This window comes from Puma concolor, chromosome B3 (assembly GCF_028749965.1).
Source record: "Puma concolor isolate L17-30 chromosome B3, mPumCon1.1.hap2, whole genome shotgun sequence".
NCBI classification, from domain to species: Eukaryota; Metazoa; Chordata; class Mammalia; order Carnivora; family Felidae; genus Puma; species Puma concolor.
Window position 1 is genome coordinate 101,621,066 of NC_141672.1, and position 20,729 is coordinate 101,641,794.

At 36.3% G+C, this 20,729-nt stretch overlaps 1 protein-coding gene and 1 long non-coding RNA gene across 10 annotated transcripts in view; one reads left to right on the plus strand and one right to left on the minus strand.

Annotated features, from left to right (window-relative positions):
- The window catches only part of TCF12 (transcription factor 12), a 382,333-nt gene that overhangs the window by 111,282 nt on the left and 250,322 nt on the right, over positions 1-20,729 (plus strand). The gene's annotated exons all lie outside the window — the stretch shown is intronic.
- The window catches only part of LOC147580239 (uncharacterized), a 32,949-nt gene continuing 29,132 nt past the window's right edge, over positions 16,913-20,729 (minus strand). Inside the window, exon 2 of the long non-coding RNA XR_015252670.1 lies at positions 16,913-17,103. This is a non-coding gene — a long non-coding RNA (uncharacterized LOC147580239). The remainder of the gene's footprint in view (positions 17,104-20,729) is intronic.

Consider the following 20,729-nt stretch of genomic DNA (forward strand, 5'->3'; position numbering starts at 1 on the left):
TAAGGAGAAATAATGCCACGTTCTAATATGTGGCCAGCATTGGCCAAAGCACAGCTGTTTAGTGGGCAATATTGAAGATGTTTCAGATGTATTTTGCTCACTGCCTTTTATTTGTAAATGTAGTGACCGTGTGTTTTGAACAGCAAATCAGTAGTATTTAATTCCTTTCATTAGACATTATTTGTATTCATAAAATCTTAAAAATTTGTAATAATTCAATCACATTTCATTGTACATTTGACATTCCCATGGTGGTGGGAAGCAAACATATGAGCTAGAGATTGTCTAAGAAAATCTAGAACATGTGTGCTGTGTTTATGTAGCTCACTCAATGTTACAGATTGTGGTCAGGAGATAAGTGGTGAACCTGCAGATAATTGGGTAGAAGCAGAAGCAAATGTATTGAGTGCATCTTGAGGTCCTCTTGTGGAGAGTCCTTTATGTTATAAACCTTGTGTTTATACTTCCCTAAGTCAGGGAAGTAATACCTTACGTGGCAAAATTTGACACATATTGGTAGGGATGTCTTTTTTAAAAGGTGCTTTTTTTTTCCCTTTTGAAAAAATGTAAAAGCAGTGAGGGAGAACCCTATTATTATTAACTTGCTGCGTAATTTCCTTAGATTATATTTTGCCTCAAACATGAAGTTTGCAAATGTTCAAGGACTCTATGGTAGACAAGCAATAGAGAACCATTGTGACCTATCCAAAGCTAAATAGCCAGCTAGCTGAATAATATCACTTGGGAAATGTGCTCAATTAAATAAATAGATTGTTTAAGTGGTTTATTTTTCTACATGGGCAGTTAGGAAAGCATGTTATTTCAGGTGGCAGACATGGAAGAATTTTGAGACTGTGTGTAGGTGGAACAATGCTCAGCTCTCTTCTAGTTAATCGGGGAAGACTTCATGGAAGAGGGATGAGTAAGTGTGAATAAGAAGCAGAGGGTGGTACTGCTATCCTTGTAAAGAGCTTCAAAATCAACAGGAGCAATCAGTTTTCAAGTTAAGGGTAATAAGCTTTAATTTTTGTATTACATGAGGTGGATGGTGGAGGTAAGACACATAGTACCTTTACTTTTTTTTAGACTTGATGTAATACTAATTTCATGTTTATTTCTTTCACCATGTATTCTCTCTTTAATTAGATTAAGAGCATTCTGAGGGTGGGAATTATCTTTTCTGCTTCTTTTGTGCCCCACATAGGACAAAATTATGGACTCATGCTCACAAAAATTTCAGTTTTTTTTTAAAGAAAGTTTAAGAATTCAAATGTGTAAGGTTTGAGCATTTTTCTTGGCTATCGGACAGAATATGAGTGAAGAGAGGACTTAGTTGGAACTGAGAGTGAGGCAGAACCTTTAAAGTGTTTCTAGATTCAAGGGCCAAGCTAAGGTTAGAGTATCATAGAGTATCATTGTGAAATTGGAAGACAGTAGATTACATGACTAGTGGGAAAGGAAACATTGGCATTTACAGTGGCCTAGTATATAGGTTGGATCAGAATTCTCACCCACTGTGAGGAAACAGTCAGGACTGGTGCTCACAGTAAAATCTGTGCCTCAGAATCTATAACAGAAAAGCGTTGTTTATGTAGCATAGGAACCAGGGCAAAAGTCTTGTTCTTTACAAAGAGGTGACTTTTTTGGTCTTTATATGACTTTACTGCAGTGACTGAAACCTAGCAGATATGAAGTTATATTTAGTATACTTTAGGCCTGGCCTATAATGGTAATAAGTGTAATTCTGAATAATTCCCTCCTTCCTTCCCTCCCTCCCTCCATGCTCCCTTCTCTTCCCCTTCCCTTCCCCTTCCCTTTCCCTCTTCCTTTTAGACCCTGGTGACTGTATTTCCTAGATGGATTCTGTCTTATCAGACTATGAGACTAGTAGAAGGAAATAGTAATATCCTGATTTTATGGGATTTCTGAACTGAAAGGAGAACAGGTTGTTATTTCTGGCTCATACAGGTGGGAATGGAGTAATCTGCAGAGTGCCAGGTGGTTTTTTAGGATGTTGAGGGTTTTCTTCTCTATTGATCTGTAGAGGCATTAAATGTCATATTTATGCTCTTGGGGAAGTTTCAAAGTTTGTTTTTCTTGCCCATACTGAAAGGTTACCTTGGTTTATGGGAAATGACCGCCAACAACATTCCCAGTTTTTACCTTAAGTAGATTATTCTGATAAAATTAGCTTGTGTTACAAAGATTCTGTTTAGATATGGGGCTTGGCTCATTGCTGGCCTCATGTATTTATTGAGCACCTGGTTTGTGCCACTTACTTCTCTAGGCAATTTATACCTAATATTTCATTTAACCCTCATGAGAATCTTTAAAGTTTTCATATATTTATTTTGAGAGACAGAGAGGGAGAGTGAGAATCCCAAGCAGGCTCTATTAGCACAGAGCCTGACATGCGGCTTCATCCCACAAAGCATGAGATCATGACCTGAGCCAAAATCAGGAGTCAGATGCTTAATTGACTGAGCCACCTGGTTGCCCCAACCCTCAGGGGAATCTGAAAAGAGGGATAGTGGTATCTCCATTTTAAACATGAAGATATTGAAGACATTGAAGCTCTCTTTACCAGTTTTCCCACTAGAAACTACATGGACTGATGATGATGGCTCTATTGGTCATTTCTGTCTGATCAGTTATACTCTAGCATGCATTCATGCTTGCGCTCTAATCATATGAGTTGTGTCCTTACCAACAGTCAGTCGTATTTGTTCCCAGACCTGTTAATAATTATTTATTTAAAATTAAACTGATGAATTCCTAACAAAGGTTGTTTTATTATGAAAGCTGAGTTGGATGATACGGAGTCAAAACATTTGCTATTGAGATGGATATAATGAGACACTGTTAATAAATTGGAGGAAAAACACAAATGTGGAATTTTCTGAATGTATTTCTTTGCCAATGCATTAGTTTTTGCTATACTTTAAATTAACAAGCTGAACACTGTGGAGAATGCATTATGAGTGTGATTTATGCAAGAAAGGCAATGCAGAACACTAATTAGAGGACCCATACTCAAAAAAAAAGGGTCCTGATCCTGAGTTTGGAACCAAATGAAAATTAAGATGTAAGAAAGTTGCATATGAAGATTAAAATGTCAGCTTTATTAATGATACAATGATTAGAGTTAATGGATTTAGAGCTGCTGTTGCCCATTGCCAACACTACATAGAAAATACCCAGAATTTCTGCCTTATACCATCCCAAGGCCTGATTGGAAGAATAGTGCCAATCAGTAGTGTTGTCAGCTTTTTTTTTTTAATGATACTAGCTACACATATTCAAGAAATATGCATACTAGTCAGAAAGCTCATTATTCTTCTTTGGGTTAAGACAGGTAAGGGATGGGAGGGAGTTCTTCCAGATAGAGGTCTGAAGGTAGATAAAGGTGATTCCTACATCAAAATACTGAGTAAGTTTTATGTTTAAACATATTTAAGGTGGGGCGCCTGGGTGGCGCAGTCGGTTGGGCGTCCGACTTCACCCAGGTCACGATCTCGCTGTCCGTGAGTTCGAGCCCCGCGTCAGGCTCTGGGCTGATGGCTCAGAGCCTGGAGCCTGTTTCCGATTCTGTGTCTCCCTCTCTCTCTGCCCCTCCCCCGTTCATGCTCTGTCTCTCTCTGTCCCAAAAATAAAAATAAACGTTGAAAAAAAAATTAAAAATATTTAAGGTAATGCTTGGCTCATTCATTGTATCTTCACCTTCATCTACCTTTTGAAATTATGATCATGTGTTATGTAGGTAAGAAGGAACAGAACCTGTATCAGCTTAGTCTTGCCTAATCTATGAGCCTTTGCACTTTTCACCAAATCACACTTGCTGAGGTTTCTTTTGATACCCTCTGCTTCTTTTTAAGCTCTCTCTTTATCAATGTACCAGTTCTCTGAATTTCCCCTTGGTACTTTGACTATAGAGACTGTTTTGTTTCATTCAGCAGAATAATCCTCAAAAGGAAAAGCTTGTATCAAACCGTTGAATACTAAGGGTAGAGAAAGAGAAAATTGTCACGTAGGAGCTTTAAATATGTGAAATAACATCTGGTCTCCAGATCCAGACAAATTATATTGAAAGAATTTGTGGATATCTCCTCATAAAGTGTTTTTGTTTATAAAAGTGTTATGTATGCACATTGTTTTATTTTTTAAAAGTTATTATTGTAAAAAATATGTGTCAGCAGTGTGAAGGAGCAAGAAATAAGTAAATGAAACATTTTTTTCATGAACATGAAGGGTAAAGGAAACCTTAAACCTCATTGATAGAAATGTTGGCTATGAATCATGGAATGTAATGGTTCCACTGTCATCTTAGATGGGATGATAAATTCATTTTCATACTTTATGAGGGTCATTCATCAGTTATAGTGTTGGGAAGTACATGTTTAGGATTTGAGCTGAAAATTGTGACATCGGCGTGATAGTCAATAAATGGGAAGGAAAGACTAAAAGCAAATGGGACTAATAATGTCTACAAGTTTTTCAGCACTGTCATATAAAAAAGGGTACAGACTTCTGTGGTGTTCCTCTAGAACAGTGGGAGGAAAACTTTTGTATAGAGCCAGATAAATGTTTTGGGTTTTGTGCAGCAGTTTAACTCTGCCACTGAAACATAAAGGCAGCCATAGATAGACAATATGTGGGAAACAAGTGGGCATGGCTGTATTCCAAAAAACTTTATTTATAAAAACAGACAATGGGCTGGATTTATCCACAGGCCAACTCCTGCTCCAAAAAGGTACAGTTTTATCAGAATTTTCAAAGAGAATTTTACAAGAGATTTCAGCAATGAGAGTGACTGCCTGAGAGGTCTGAGCACACTCTCACTGACTTACTCTAACCATCAGCCTAGCATGCTGTTGGTAGGACTCTTGCACTAAACAGAAGGGAAGACCAGATGACTCCTGAGGCTTCTGTTAATTTTTCCCCACCACTCTTTCGCATTGTAACTGATAAAGATTCTTTGATTTAGTTGTTTGAATATTTACACCTTAATGGGCAAAGATTCAACCCAGAAAATAGGTCTGTTTTAAACTTTGCTTTATATGAGTTTGCTTAATTTTAGTTTATTGAATTTAATTCAGTACAGAATTCTATTTTATGTATGTGTTTTGTTGCATGTAATAATGCAATATGTATTTTATGTATTCATTTATATACTTCATTGAATTATATATTTAAAATGTATATTTTGTTGTATGTATATATAGTATATATACTATATATACATGTGTGTTCATTTATACACAGTAAAATGCATATTTTTAAATTTTTAATTAAGTATAATTGACAGCTTAAAGTGTACAGCATAGTGATTTGACAATTATATATACATTACAAAATGCTCACCATGATAAATGTAGTTACCATCTGTCACCCTGCAAAATTATCACATTATCAACTGTATTCCATATGCTGTACTTTTCATCCCTGTGACTGACTTACTTTATAACTGGAAGCTTGCACCATTTATGTATGTATGTTATTGTCCAGTATAGTTAACATACAGTGTTATATTAGTTTCAGGTGTACCATATAGAGATTCGTTAATTCTGTACATTACTCAGTGCTCATCGTGATAAGTGTAAGAAGTTTGTACCTATTAATCCCCTTCACCTATTTCACCTATCCCACCACCCTTTTGCCCTCTGGCAGCCACCAGTTTTCTATATTTATTTGCCTGCTGCTGTTTTTTGTTGTTTGTTGTATTTTTGTTTTTAGATTCCATGTGTAAGTAAAATTATATGATACTTGTTTTTCTCTGCCTGACTTATTTCACTTAGCTTGATATCCTTTATGTTCATCCATGTTGTTGTGAATGGCAAGATTTTATTTTTTAGGGCTGAGTAGTATTCCACTATGTATATATACCATATCTTCTTAGTCCATCCTGTCCATTGATGGAGACCTACATTGTTTCTGTATCTTCCCTTGTAAATAATGCTCCAACAAGGGTGGGGGAGGCGCCTGGGTGAGTCAGTCGGTTAGGCATCCAACTTCAGCTCAAGTCATAATCTTGTGGTTTGTGGGTTTGAGCCCCGTGTCCAGCTCTGTGCTGACAGCTCAGAGCCTGGAGCCTGTTTCGGGGATTCTGTGTCTCCCTCTCTCTCTGCCCCTACGCTGCTCACGCTCTTTCTCTCTCTCTCTCTCTCTCTCTCTCTCTCTCTCAAAAATAAATAAATGTTAAAAATTTTTTTTAAATATAATGCTCCAATAAGCTTAGGGGTGCATATATCTTTTCTAATTAGGGTTTTTGTTTTCTTTGGGTAAATATCCAGAAGTGGAGTTACTGGATTGTATGGTATTTCTGTTTTTAGTTTTTTGAGGAACCTTTGTACTGTTTTCCAGAGTGTTTGCGCCAATTTACATTCCCACCAACTGTGCACAAGGTTCCCTTTTCTCTCCACATCCTTGCTAATACTCATTATTTCTTGTCTTTTTTATTCTAGCCATTCTGACAGGTGTGAGGTGATATCTCATTGTGGTTTTGATTTGCATTTCCCTGATGATTAGTGATGTTGAGCATCTTTTCATATGTCTGTGGGCCATCTGTCTTCTTTGGAAAAATGTCTTTTTAGGTCCTATGCCCATTTTTAATCAGATCATATATATATTTGGTATTGAGTTGTATAAGTCCTTTATATATTTTTCATATTGACCTCTTATTGGCTGTATCATTTGCAAATATTTTCTCCCATTCAGTAGCTTGTTTTCATTTTGTTGTTTTTTCCTTCACTGTGTAAAAGCTTTTTATAGCACAATGTAGTCCCAATTGTTTATTTTTCCTTTTTTTCCTCCTTGTCTGGGGAGAGCTATCCAGAAAAATGTTGCCAAGACTGATGTCCAAGAGTTTTACTGCCTGTGTGTGTGTCTACGTGCATGTGTGTGTTAGCAGCTTTATGGTTTTAGGTCTTGCATTTAGGTCTTTAATTACTTTTGAGTTTATTTTTGTATATGTTCTAAGAAAGTTGTCCTGTTTCATTCTTTTGCATGGAGCTGTCCAGTTTTCCCAACATGATTTATTGAAGAGACTGTCTTTTCCCCCATTGTATAATCTTACCTCCTTTGTTGTAGGTTAATTGACCATGTAAGTGTGGGTTTATTTCTAGGCAGTCTGTTCTGTTCTATTGATCTGTATGTCTGTTTTTGTGCTAGTATCATACTGTTTTGATTATTACAGCTTTTGTAGTATAGTTTGAAATCTGGATTTTAGGAATTTTTTGTTTTAGTTTTGTGAAAAATGATGTTGGTATTTTGATAAGAATTGCATTAAATCTGTAGATTGCTTTGGAGCTTTAACGGTATTAAATCTTCCAGTCCATGATCATGGTATATCTTGCCATTTGCTTGTGCAGTCTTCAGTTTCTTTCATTAATATCTTATAGTTTTCAAAGTATAGTCTTTAACTCCTTTGTTTAATTTATTCCTAGTTATTATTATTTTTTTGATGCAACTGTAAATGGTATTGTTTTCTTAATTTTTCTTTCTGCTGTTCTGGTGTTAGCATATAAAAAAACAACTGATTTCTTTATATTGATTTTGTATCCTGTAATTTTACTGAATCCATTTATTTGTAAATACATACACTTATTAAAGTATGTAATTTAGCATTTTTGAGATTTATTTTGACAGATGTATAGAACATGTCCATCATTCTAGAAAGCTGTCTTATTATAGTCCTTTGTACTCAGTTTCATTAAGACCTATTCCTTGGAACAATTCATTTGATATCTATCACTGTGAATTAGTTTATATCTGTTACTGTAGATTAGTTTTAGGCTCTTCTAGAAATAACTTTATAATAATGGAATCATATAAAATAAATTCTTGTATCTGGCTTCTTTGACTTAAAATGATGTTTTTGAGATTCATCCACGTTGTTGCATGCTTCAGAAATTGGTTGTTTATGTTGCTTGGTAATAGCTTTACATATACCAGTGTTTATTGATCCATTAATCTGTTGGTAGATATTTGGATTGTTTACAGTGTTTTGGCTCTTATGAATAAGGCTGTTATGGAATTACTTTATAGCTTTTTATATACTTTAAAAAATTTTTTTAAATGTTTAATTTTTTTTTGAGAGAGACAGACACAGAATGTGAGTGGGTTAGGGGCAGAGAAAGAGGGAGGCACAGAATCCGAAACAGGCTCCAGGCTCTGAGCTGTCAGCACAGAGCCCGATGCGGGGCTTGAACTCAAGAGCTGTGAGATCATGACCTGAGCCAAAGTCGGACGCTCAACCTACTGAGCCACCCAGGTGCCCAGCTTTTTATATACTTTTTTTTTTTTTTTAAAGTTTTTACTTTTCAGTAATCTCTGTACTCAATGTGGGGCTCAAGCACACAACCCCAAGGTCAAGAATTGCATGCTCCATTGACTGAGCCACCCAGGTGCCCCTGGACATTGGTTTTTGTTATTCCTGAATAAATACTTGTTATACCTGAATAAATACCCAGTTATACCTGAATAAATACCCAGAGTTTCTGGGTCATGTTGTAAGTGTATGGTTCATATTCTATGAAACTGGAAAACTGCTTTTCAAAGTGGTTGTGTTTTTTTACCCTCTACAAGCAATGCATGATTGTTCTGATTGCTCTAGTTGCATCTTCTAACACTTGCTTTAAGTTTAGCCATTCATATGAGTATGTGGTAGTATCTCATCTTAGCTTGTGTTTCCCTGATGATTGATGATGTTAACCGTCTTTTCATGTGCTTATTGTCCATTCCTGTATCTTCTTTGCCAATTTTTAAATTGAGTTGTCAGCTTTTAGTTGAGTAAAGGGCTTTTCATAATTTTGGGTATAAGATGTTTTCTCTTATTTTCTGTCTTTTCATTTTCTTAACAGTCTTCTGAAGGGCAATTAGGCCGTAATCTTGATGAAATTATATTCATTAAATTTTTTGTGTGATTAAAGCTTTCTGTGTTCTGTCTAAAGAAAAATCTTTGCTTATTCCAAAATTACGAGGATTTTCCCCGTTTTCTTCAGAAGTTTTACAGTTTCAGATTTCATGTGTAGGTCTCTGAGCCTTTTCAAATTTTTGTGTAAAATGTATGATAGGGGTTAAAGTTCTTTTTTTTTTTTCTTCCATAAATAGTTGTTTTAACACCAATGTTTGAAACTGTCCTTTCATTTAGTGTCTTTGCTGAAAATCATTTGACCACATATGTATGGTTCCATTTCTGGACTCTGTTCTCTTTCATTGATCAGTATATGTCATTGATACCTACCTCATAGTGTCTTGATTATTGTTGGTTTAGAGTAAATCATAAGATCAGATACTATAAGTGAGTCCAACTTTGTTTCTCTGTTTAAAAATTATTTAGCGTATTCTGAGCCTTTGTATTTCCATATACATTTATTTCAGATAAGCTTGCTAGAATTTGATTTGAATTTTATTGATTCTTTTTTATTATTTTTTTGCTACTCTTACAATCCTGTTGTTTGAAAAAATACATATTTTTGTAACAGTCTATATGAGTTCTGCAGTAGGGTTGGTTTTAAATTTTATTTTAAAAATTAATGTATAATAAAATTGACTTCTTTTTGGTGTGTATGTGTGTGTACTTCTATTGATTTAACACATGTATAGATTCATGTGAGTCCTATCACAATCAAGATTCAAAATAATTTTATTACCCCCCCCAAAACTAGCTCATGCTATTTTTCCCCTTTTCTTACCTCTTTTTAAATTTTTTTTTTAACATTTATTTATCATTGAGAGACAGAGCATGACCGTGGGAGGGGAAGATAGAGGGGGAGACACAGAATCTTAAGCAGGCTCCAGGCTCTGAGCTGTCAGCACAGAGCCCAACATGGGACTCGGACTCACAAACTGCAAGATCATGACCTGAGCCGAAGTCGGACTCTTAACCAACTGAACCACCCAGACCCCTCTCCCTTTTCTTACATTTAAATCCCTGGGAAACACTAATCTGTTCTGTATTACTATAGCTTTATCTTTTTGAGAGCTTTATATAAATATAATAATGCAGTATGTAGGGACCTCTGGGTGGCTCAGTTGAGCATCCAGCTCTTGATTTCAGCTCAGGTCATGCATGATCTTGTGGTTTGTGAGTTCGAGCCCCATGTCAGGCTCTGTGCTGGTAGTGTGGAGCCTTTTTGGAATTCTCTTGTTCTCCCTCTCTCTCTGCCCTTTCCCCACTTATACACAGTCTCTCTCTCTCTCTCTCTCTCTCTCTCTCTCTCTCTCTCTCTCTCTCAAAGTAAATAAACTTAAAAAAATGCAATGTGTAACATTTTGAGACTGACTTCTTATACTAAATATATTAACTTTGAGATGCAACTATGTTGTTGAATGTGGTAGTTTGTGCCCTTTTATTGATGAGTAGTATTACATTAGGTGGATGTGCCACAGGTTTTTTTGTTTGTTTTTTGTTTTGTTTTGTTTTGCTTTTTACCCCTGTTAAAGGAATAGTTGTGTTGTTTACCATTTTGGGAGAGTATGATTAGAATGGCAATGAACATTTGTGAACATAAGTTTTCATTTCTATAGGCTAAATACTCAGGAGTAGGACTTCAGGGTCGTATGGTAATTGTTTGTAGTTTGACTTATTATTAATAAATGTTTATTATTTTGGAAGTAATTCTGTTTATTAGAGCAAATTTCAAAAGTGTAGGCAGGAAGAAAAATGGGAAAGATACTGTCTCTCTGCTGAAACCCAAATACTGTAAACATTTCGGTATGTTTCCTTTTGAGCTTCCTCCTCCCCTTCTACTTCCCCTCTCCTTCCCAACCTCCTCCTCATCTTTTCCTCCGCTCCTCCTTCTTCTTATTGTCTCCTTCTCTTCCTCTTCTTTTTCGTCTTCCTCCTCTATTTTTGCCTAGGAGTAGTCACATTGAAAATCTAGCTTAATATCTAATTGCATTATTTACATGTGACACTCACTCACTCAACATTAATTTTATAATTAGAATACAGCATAGTATCTAGAATGTACATAATAACCATAGTAATACATATATGTATAAGTGTTACGGTGGTGGGCTTTTAGGCAATTGGACTGGTGAGTATTAGATATTTTGGATTAATCAACCTTTCTTTACTCATCAGATCCTGCCATTTGGGCAACTAGGGACTCCAACCAATTGCCTGATCTTGGACATACTGTGGTTGATGCGAGCCGCTTGCCATGTCACTTAAGGCAGCTACTTATTTGCCATTGTTTAGTATGTGAGTGATTATTTCTGCAGTAGACTTTTCATCTAAATAAAGTAATACTATTATTTGTATTCATGAAGCAAACAACATGGAAATGTTTTTATGAAGTTTGGAAACCCCATGCTGCTAGTTCCATAGTTTTGTACTTCTTACCTTTACTTTTAATTAAGTGCTTTGGGCTACTCCTGTTATCAGAATGTTGACTCTTGTCAGGTGATTGCTAAGGCCCTGATGTGGCCTTGTGGAACTCACATAAACACTTCCTTCTTTGCATTTGGCTGATGTGCTAGTCAGTGATCACCTTTGTAGCCAAGAGCTCTGCTAAAAAGATTGTTTAGCTTGAAGTTTGGGGAATTAAATCAATATTCTGGGTTTTTCTGACGTCATTTCTCACCATAGTTGGATATTAGAAATTATCTTTAAGCTGAGAGACCCTATAACTCAGAATTTAGAAAGTAGGAAATATAGGGTACTTTTTACTTCTTTAAAAATGGCTAGTATCCTCTGGTTCTGGATAATATGGAATAAATACACACTACTCTTTCTTTACAACTTAATATAATTGTAAAACCTGGATAGAATGCATGGTAAATAGCAGCAAGCAGATTGGGGAAAAAAACAACAGTTTTCAAAATACCACCAAACCTTCAGGATCCCCTGACCTAATGTCATCGCAGACAGAGACCTGGAACTAAGCATTGTGATACAGACAGAATGAGATCCATAAGCCCTCTAGTTTTGGTTTGAGGAATGAGAAAGCATGAAAAGTTCACCCACTTTTTTTTTTCTTTCCTTTGTCTACATTTTGTCACAACTCCCTTTCAAGAGTCATACGTTAATGACATCAGTTTGCAGTAGGTATCTGCAGGAGTCAAAAGGCTGAGGGAAGGGAATCTTACTGTTTGCTGGAACTGTAGTTCCAAGAGGTTAGAGGCAAACTCCATTGCTTTTTTTTAGTTTGTCCTCCCATGTTTCACATCAGACAGCCATGGGAATAGATGTAGACTCTTCCTGGCTGGAAGGCCAAAAAGGGTCGTATTCAGGAAATTGGAAAGTGCCAAGTAGAAAAGAAAAGAACTTGGGAAGGAGACTCATGAAGTTGTGTACAAAAACCTGAGCTCCCTGTCAGTTGGTACAAATGCAAAGATGTGATCCTAATCAGCATTTCAAACACAGAAAATTGAGATATAGGATAAAACTCCACCCAGGTTGCATATTGACCACTGGGTGGCGCACTCACAGGAAAAATCCACATGGAAAGGCTTTGAAAACTGGACTGATGCTGGAATCACAACCTATAGAAAGCATATTGGAACTTGCAGCTTGAACCTAATCAGGTCAACTGCCTATGAAAATGAAAACTTCAGTATACTCTATAGGATTTAAGAAGATTCTGAGTTTCATAACATATTATTCAGAATGTCAAGGATATAATCCAAAATTAACATGAAAAGAACCACAAATATCTCAAATCACATTGGAAAAGGCATTATAATATAGATATAAACTTAAAACCATGTGTTATAAAGACACATGAATAAGCCATTGCAGATACCCCCGCAATAAATGTTAAACTAAAAGTATCAGCAAAGAAATAAAAGGTTTAAAGAGGAGCCAAATAAAAATTTAACTGAAAAATACAAAAGTCATAGTAAAAAAAGTCACTGGATGGAGCAATACAATAGCGGAATAGAGATTAAAGAGGGAGGAATCACTGAACTTTATAGGTCAATAGAAATTTTCCAGTGTGAACAATAAAGAGAAAAATGATAGAAAAAAGTTGTCAGAAAACCGCGGGCCAGTGACATAAGGGCATACATTTGTGTCATTGGAGTACCAGAAGGAGAGGAGAAACAGTGCAACACAGAAAGAAAACATGTTTGGCTGAAAAAAAATACTGGCTGAAAACTATAATTATGTTGAAATTCATAGAACTGTACACCAAAAGGGAGGGAAATTCAGTTTTACTGTATGAGAATTTAATAAATAAAATTTGAAAGCAAGTCATATTATATTGTGGTGGTAATGTGGAATGTTTATTCAGCAGTGGTAAATCCTGGACTCCTTTGCCCTTGGGTATTACTGGTTCCATGGGGAATGTTTTAATCTTTTCCCACCTTATCACCTGAAGTGAGTAATTTGGTGTGAACACTGGTGGCAAGATGTTTAGTTTCTTTTTCTTCTTTTTAGAGCCACTCTTGGTGTGTAATAGTTTGGCTTATATCTTATTTTCTAAAGTGTAAAAGTTTCCTACTTAACTGCAAGGAAACTGGCAGCATTGCTTATTTAATCCTAAAAATGTGCCATTAATTAAATACCTGTACTTTCACAGCTCTGCAGACATTTGTCAGGGATTGTACAGGTTCAAAAGTAAACACTAGAATATCTATTAGGAAAGAGAAGAACTAGAAGTGGTTCAGAAATGGATCCCATGAATTGACACTTAATCTGTAAATGCTGTTTGCTGTCTAAAAGAATGCTTGACTAAAGCTGTTCGTCCTGAAGTTATTTAGTGATATGGTGATAGTGAAATTCAGGTATAAGTAATACATAATTCAAGTTTATTAGTGAGCTGTCTTGCATTATTGATCACCATGTTAGTTTGGTAGTTCCTATTTGGATTTGCATATAGTAGTTATTTAACCAAATAGCTGCTCTTTTCTTGGGAAAACTTGGGTTACCTAAGTAATGCAAATTGAAATCGATAAAATTTTCAGGTTTTCTTGAGTTTCCAAGACTATTTTTTGCTGTTGGTTAGTGTGTGAATAGAAGAATCTTTACTTTTCTGCTCTTCCTGTTAATCGATGGCTGGTTATCAAATGATTAGTGGACTTAAGTATAAGGTACTGAAACTCAAGATAATTAAGTTGAGGGGCCCCTTGGGTGGCTCAGGTGGTTAAGCATCCAACTTTGGCTCAGGTCATGATCTTGTGGTTCACGAATTCAAGCCCCGCGTCGGGCTCTGTACTGTCAGCTCACAGCCTGGAGCCTGCTTTGGATTCTGTGTCCCCCTCTCTCTCTGCCCCCACCCCTACTTGTGCAGATGATTAAGTTGATTGACTGCGTATCCTTATTCATTGCCTTTTTTTCTTTTTGTTCTTTTATATGTTTTGTCACTATAGTTGACCATTTCTGGGTGAGCAAGAAGAGGTTTTGGAGCTCAGCTCAAAAAATGTTTCCACTTCTGAAAGGGATTGTAATGTTTGAGAGGCAACAGTGAAATAGATAATTAAAGTGTGGTTTTATGATCATTTATGGATCTTATATGTTCATCTTTGTTTATGGATATGAATTATGCCGACATAAGAGAAAATTTTTTAATAAGAATATGTGTATATCTCTACATATACACACATATATGGATTTATAAGGGGATGTAAGTGGTTCATAAAGGATTTTCTCATGTAGGTATATTTTTCACTTCATACAACAGTACAGTGATTTTAGTAGTGCTAATATCACTATTTTATATATAAGTGACCAAGACTTAGGGTTTTAAATGACTTTCCCCAAACCATACTGTTAATAAACAGTAAAATTGTGACTTGAATACAGAACTAAGATGTTGACTGCCAGCTCAACATTATTTTCATTTCATAATACTGCCTTTTAAAAAGCAGTGAGAATCTAAATTACTATTTGAAAAGGGCTGTTGCCATTTTAAATTCCTTTTGCTGTGATTTCTGCTATTTTTAGGGACATAGTACCCTAGGTATTTTGTGGGTACCATAGGAGAAACCATATTTATACATAAAATATTTCCCTCAACATGTAAGTTTCCAGACCTCTGCACATGTGTTAGGGCATGATAATAATACTAATTAACATTTCCTGAGAGCTTTCTATGTGTACTTAACATGAATGATTTTATTTTGTTCTTAGAGCCTCCCTCATGAGATAGGTACAGTTATTTTCCTTACTTACCAAATGAAGAAACAGAATGTTTGTTATCTAAGTAATTTATGTAAGGTCATATATGTACAGTAATGAATTAGAGATTGATTTCAAACTGTTAAAATGAGGGGCGCCTGGGTGGCTCAGTCGGTTAAGCGTCCGACTTCGACTCAGGTCACGATCTCATGGTCCGTGAGTTCGAGCCCCGCGTCGGGCTCTGGGCTGATGGCTCAGAGCCTGAAGCCTGCTTCCGATTCTGTGTCTCCCTCTCTCTCTGCCCCTCCCCCGTTCATGCTCTGTCTCTCTCTGTCTCAAAAATAAATAAACGTTAAAAAAAAAATTCAAACTGTTAAAATGATGGAGTGTTTCCTGAAAGAGTAGTTTTATTCAAATAATAATATGAAAAGTGTTTGCATTCAAGTCATATTACATACCAAAGTGCTTTGGATGGGCTCTGAAAGGTACCTTAGATACCCTATCTTAGATAGGGGTTAAAATTTTCTTTATTTTCTAATTTGTTTATATTCTGGGGGGAGGCGGGGCACTGAAGATCCTGGCCTGACAGGATTAGAAAACTCCTAATTGGAATCTCATGGCATATTATTAGAAAAGTGGGTCAAGATCAGATTGTGAGAATACTTGACTGACAAATTGAGTAGTTTGGGGCTCTGAGGGACTCTTCAGTTATTTTGAAGCAGTGTTTGTGAGGTCTTCACTAAGTATGGCATGGAATGGATTAAATAGACCAGTGTTGAGGGTGATGAAGGCTTTTTTATGTAGATAAAGACCTGGGTTAGGGAAATAATAGGAATGGAATAAAAGAGTTGGAAAGGAGCTCTTTTAAAGGGCAGGCTGACTGTATTTTGTAATTTGACATTTACCTAGTCCTTGCATTTACCTGGGAGTAGAATTGTTGGGTTATGATAATTCCATCTGTAATATTTTGAGGAACTGTCAGAGTATTTTCCAAAGTGCCTGGCACCATTTTACAGTATCACTGACCCAAGTATGAAGGTTCCAGTTTCTCCAAATTCTGGCCAACAATTGTGATTATCTGCCTGTTTGATTATAGCCATTTTAGTGGCTGTGATTTGCATTTCCCTAATAGCTAATAATGATTTTGAACGTCTTTTCATGGGCTTATTGGCTATCTGTGTTGTCTTCTTTGGAGAACTATCTTTTTAGATAATTTTCCCATATAATAATTTTTTATTGAGTTATCATATTTTTTTGTATATTCTAGATACAAGTCCCTTATCAGAGATAGGATTCTGTTGTCTTTTCAATTTTTTATTTTTATGATGTCCAATTTACCTACTTTTTCCTTTATTGCTTGTGTTCCTTCTTGGTGTCACGTGTCAGAAAGACTTTTAAATGGTGCAGAGGAAAGAAAGCAGGAAGCCCTATATCACTTTTCAGTCTGTGGAAGAATGTTTTTAGGCTTTACTTATAGTAAGTCATAGGATTTGGGCAGCTGCAAATAACTTGACTGTTGGGATCATGTGGTTTAATTAAGAGGAGAGGTCAGTTAATTAAGGGATTTCTCCATGGACAAAGAAGTAAAACTTTACAGCATGATCATTTTCTTAAATTGATGACTGTGAGGTGATAAAATGTAAAGTAATAAAAACAAAATAGTTTAGAAAATGACTTCCTCTGTAGATTTTAAGGAATAGTACAGGCTACCTGACTGTAAGGTGGGTGGGAGGGCAGTGGAAGGGTCAAAGAATCCAGTGTGGGAATGAATTAAAGGAGAGAATTAAAAGAGGCAGTCCAGATTGTCATTGTCTTATGATCGTAGTGGGTCTTGGTAGCAATTCTGACTGCTTTGGAAGATTGTTTAATATTTTAGGTACATGTGTTCTCTATTTCTTTGTTTTTCTGATGCTGCAAGAAGTACCCTTGCTTTTAATGGACAAATTAACTGAAAGATCGAATCCATTTTCCCCCTCATTCTTATGAATATGTAGTTGATCTCTTCCTTGTGCTGTCTCTTCTCACACATGTGAATATGCCTGTAATTTAAATAGACATGGCAGAAAGTCAGTATTCCTTATTTAGAAAGGACTTTATAGTGTTAAACACATGTTATTGAACCAAATCATATGGTATATCACTATCAACAGTGTAATAAGATACAAGCCATGTTTATAAATTTATAAGTTATCTCTACACCCAATGTGGGGCTCAAACTCATAACCCTGAAATCAAGAGTCACATGCTCTAGCAACTGAGCCAGCCACGCACCCCTGTAATAAGCCATGTTTAAAACACATTGGTAGATTTTTAGGGGAAAGGAATTTCTATTACAAAATGGTATAGTCTTTAAAAAAATTTTTTTTTTCTTTTTTTTTCTTTTTTTTTTTAAATTTTTTTTTTTCAACGTTTATTTATTTTTGGGACAGAGAGAGACAGAGCATGAACGGGGGAGGGGCAGAGAGAGAGGGAGACACAGAATCGGAAACAGGCTCCAGGCCCTGAGCCATCAGCCCAGAGCCCGATGCGGGGCTCGAACTCACGGACCGCGAGATCGTGACCTGGCTGAAGTCGGACGCTTAACCGACTGCGCCACCCAGGCGCCCCAAAAAATTTTTTTTTTCAACGTTTGTTTATTTTTGGGACAGAGAGAGACAGAGCATGAACGGGGAAGGGGCAGAGAGAGAGGGAGACACAGAATCGGAAACAGGCTCCAGGCTCTGAGCCATCAGCCCAGAGCCTGACGCGGGGCTCGAACTCATGGACCGCGAGATCGTGACCTGGCTGAAGTCGGACGCTTAACCGACTGCGCCACCCAGGCGCCCCTGTATAGTCTTTAAAATGAATTAATATTACATTATGCATTCAAGCAAAACCAAAATTAATGAAAAATTTTATTGGGAAGGGGTTAATAGCTATTAACTCACAATGTCTGATTAGGAAACTAGTGTGGGGAAAGCTGTTAATAACAGAAAAGTGTCTTGAGTACTATTTTGCTTTACTCACAGTTTGAGTTTGGGGGATCTACTGTTTCAGCTCTCTAGAGCTGTATCACCTACATAAAAATCTACTTTCATGTCTGCCTTCTTGCCAAAGCATGTCTGTCCCTTAATTTGGAAAGGATAATTAAAATATAACTTGTATGGAAATAAAAAAGACACACCATGGAGTTTATCTAAAATATTTTCATTCTTTTAAAGAAGTAATTTTGTTACCTTTCATTGGAAACTGCTACTTTAGGAGCAAGGGAAAGGAAGATTAGGAAGATTCATAGTTTTCTTTAGCCAGTAGTTGTTCAGTATATTGAAGACCAGGAGGTAAAACCTAGAATTGTATTAAAGTACAGTGGCTCCTTGGATACATGCAAGTGTGCGTATGTCTTCTATTCTACAGTAGATTGAGAGTTAGGACACTGAGTAAGTGATTTAGCCTTTCTGGCGTGGTGTGTGTGTGTGTGTGTGTGTGTGTGTGTGTGTGTGTGTTCCAATGTGTGAACAAGGAAAGAGGAAAATGTACTCCATATTCTCTGATTTTTGTGGTGAAGTACCTTGCCTAGCTCTTAATTGTTAAATGATTGCCTCCCCTCACCCTCCTATGCTCCTGACACATGTATAACCAGCTTGAGTGTTTAGGCCAGACTACTTGGTATGATTTTATGTTTGTTCTGGATCTTTAATTCACAAAAATTTATCTAAAATTTTTTAGTCCTTTTTATTTTAATTAAGATGTCTCAAAGTACATTGTAGACTGTCTTCTAGTATGTTAGGGTTGAGTGGACCTATTCATGTTCACCTCTCTGGGTAATTGATGATTTCATGGAGAGTTCACTAATGAATAATACCATGTAAACAGACTTTGAGGTTTTTTTTTTCTTACATATTTGCCCATATTGAAACTCATGTGTTACTTTACCTCATTTAGGAGGCTCTATGAAATATTCAAGCAGTGACCTTAGCATTTTGTTAGCCAGAGTTACTGCACTGTTTTTTGTACACCTAGCCATTAAAGTTGGTTTCCCTGTCCAGGTTATGCATCTTTTCTGATCACTGCAGAATCCATTCTGTTTCCATCTATTTCAGCAAATGTTTTGACTCTCCTTGGTTTTGTTGTCTGTCAGGCCTTTAACCAGGACAAGAAATACCCTTTATACCATCATAACTTAGGCTTTTGTTTTTACTGTTGCTTTGAAATATTTTTAAAGTCTTCAAAAAGAAAAATATTGCAGCTTTATTTACAGTACTCAAACAGTGGAAGCATCCCAAGGGGCCATTGACAGATAAATGGATAAAGATGTAGTGTGTGTGTGTGCGCGCGCACACGTGCATGCATACATGCATTGGTATACATATATACACACACAATGGAATATTACTCAGCCATGAAAAAGAATGAAGTCTTGCCATTTGAAACAATATGCTTGGAGCTAGAGAGTATAATGCTAAGTGAAGTCAGTCAGAGAAAGACAAATACTATATGATCTCACTCATATGTGGAATTTAAGAAACAAACCAAATGAACAAAGGAAAATTGTGTGCAAGAGACAGAGCGAGAAACCAAGAAATAGACTCTTAACCACGGAGAATAAACTGGTAGTTACCAAAAAGGAGGTGGGTGGAGGGAAGTGGGAAATAGGGAATGGGGATTAAAGAGTACACTTATCATGCTGGGGGAAAAAAAGAATAAAGAATAAATAAATTAAGCCCAAGAGTTACTTTTGACATTATATTTACCCCTCAGGAGGAAATCTAAGAGAGATTGGTCTTGTGTCTTTCTCCTTCCTGTCCTTCCCCATCCCCACCTCAATAAACTTTGTTCCCTGGCTGTCTGTGGATTATGCTTGATTACTGAATCAGTGGATTTTCTTTGTTCCAGACCAGCTTTATAAGAATCATGAACCAATTAATCTGTACAGTTTCAGGCTTTCTTTTGCACCTTAAGGACAAGTAGAGTTACTAATCTGCCTTCCTTCTGACACAGTAGTTACTGATCACTAAGTAGTCACAGTTCTTTGAGATTGTGAAGTCATGGTTAGTTGTCATTCAGACTTAGTTATTTCTTTGTATCAATTATCTTTATTACTTTTTGATCTAGTATCTTTAACTTCTGCTTTAAAAATTGTATCTTTATGATCAACTTCTCCAATAAATATGGAAACGTGAAATGCATGAGTATCTCTTCTCACTTTATTCCCTGAATGAAACTTTTATTATTAAAATACTTTTTTAAAAGTTCCTTGCACTATGATTCCCAGGCTCCTTTCAGGAGCCTTATTTTCTTATAGGATGCGCTCTTTTCTCCATGAAAATGTGATTGTATCAGTTCTTATTTATTATCTGTCCTTCATAGAATAAATTTTTAGTGCAAGTAAGTAGCAAAAATTTCTGAACCATTAATTTCTTGTTCACTCTACATTCCTGATTTTGTTTATAACACGGACTGTATATTTGATTGTAGAGCCTATTTTGACATAATGCATGATAGCTTTTCATATTTTAAATTAATGATATTTAGTAACAAATTGATTCTTCCCCCATTTGTCTTTACCAGTGGATTCAGTATTCAAAGAGAGCTCTTTGGCAAGTGCATAACCTGACTGAAATGTCAGGGAACAGATGGAAAGGAGTTCCATAGGAACTGAGTTTGACTTTCTGAAAAATAGCTTTAC